A 1,731-nucleotide genomic window follows, 5' to 3' on the forward strand; every position below is an offset into this window, starting at 1 on the left:
TCAAAACGCACACTCGTTAATCTCGATGTACAAATAATCTCTGTAGTAAAACAATTATTCTTTATGAAACATTTTAATCTTTGATCATAATCTCCTCCAGCCATACCTTTAATCACGGAACTATAAGTTTTACTATAATTATTGTACTATAATTATCAATGAGAAATAGGTTTAGATAACGAAGAAATTATTATTAAATTGATTGCACACGTACAGAAAATTTCAAAATAATGGTTCAAGTACAATTCGAGTTTCGTAAGATACAACATAACCGTCCTCCTTCATTCACTTATCATCTAATCGTCTGCATAGCAGTTCCACGATTCGGAGCACGGGATTGTAATTTCCGCGCTAATTTTACCATTCGGAGCACGTTTGCTCCGTCTAGCGCGGGGCAGGTTGCTTTATTTCCAGTCGAGTGCCATAATTGCAAGGTACACATACACGTACGGCATCGCGCGTTCGGCGAAAAGTACGTTAAAGTCTTCGGAGGCCGACTAGTGCGTTCACGCGCGGTTGAAAGTCCTCCACCATCGATCGTTCTGGAGAACTCGATCGTGTTGCGCGATACGTAATCGCTTGACGGCTGAAAAACTGCGGGAGAGACGACTCCGCGGTACTCGAGAGATGGAACCGGCTTAATGGCATTCCGCCGGTCTGATGCCCCTGCAAGATCCGCCTCACGCCGGACCGAAGGCACGGTGGATTGAAATTCGTCGCGGCGAATTCCGCAATCAGCTTGTCCGGCGTCATCACCCGTCGAATCGCGTCATTAACCCCTTAACATTGTGATGTTTCGCCTGCAGCACGAATGCAGTTCATTCAAAATCTGGGCGATTCTTCCGCGATACAAAGATTACGTTTAACAGAAAAAGCAGCTTTGCAACTAGTGTAAAATTTTTTAATATGATTGATTTATTCTTAGTTCCTCATTGGATTTAAATGCGTAAATTATATTAAATTATATTAAAAAATCTTACAACGGTTGGAAAGCTATTTTTTATGCTGAATGCAGCCAAAGTATCCGCAGTACAAAAAGATTAGCGTGAAGAAGTTAACTAATGGGAAATCTTGGCTCGAAAATGATCGTGTAAGAAGCGCAGGTTAATTACAACCGGATATCAAAGTTATATTTTGTTTCCAGAGGTAATTTATTTATTTGATAAATGGCAGTATATATATTTTTGTATTTGGAAGATATCAGGAAAACATGTAGGAGATGTACGTATTGCTCCTTATACTACGCGTAAACTTCGATTTACCGTAATAATATCCAGATTGCTGTTGAATTTTTTATAATGATCTTTCCTTGATTAATTAACAACATGACATTGACCGCGATTATGGTGTATTTATAGCGAGAAAGTCACGACGCGAAATATCATCTCGGCCAATGTCTTCTAATTAAGCGTGCGCTATTCTCGACGGTAATTAGTTACAGGCATTCTTAATTACGTCGGGCGCAGAATAAATTGGAAAACGATTCCTCATATTATTACCTAATGCTTTTCACAATGGTATATTGTTCAGGTTGCTTATCAGTATTTTCCTCACGAGATTGTGTTATAATTCTTGGCTAGCGAAGTCTCATGTATTTACAAGAGAAATTTAAATAAATAGAAGTAAGAAAATTACGGAAAATAGGCTAACAAGCGTCTTTTAATAATATTCAGAATATCAATTATTATATCTTATTTTATACTTTTATATTTTATACATATATTTATATTA

At 37.6% G+C, this 1,731-nt stretch overlaps 1 protein-coding gene across 3 annotated transcripts in view; it reads left to right on the plus strand.

The window, feature by feature from the left end:
• The window catches only part of LOC108749678 (MAP7 domain-containing protein 1-like), a 178,610-nt gene that overhangs the window by 13,702 nt on the left and 163,177 nt on the right, over positions 1 to 1,731 (plus strand). The gene's annotated exons all lie outside the window — the stretch shown is intronic.

This window comes from Trachymyrmex septentrionalis, unplaced genomic scaffold, assembly GCF_001594115.1.
Source record: "Trachymyrmex septentrionalis isolate Tsep2-gDNA-1 unplaced genomic scaffold, Tsep1.0 scaffold31, whole genome shotgun sequence".
In the NCBI taxonomy this organism is placed as follows: domain Eukaryota; kingdom Metazoa; phylum Arthropoda; class Insecta; order Hymenoptera; family Formicidae; genus Trachymyrmex; species Trachymyrmex septentrionalis.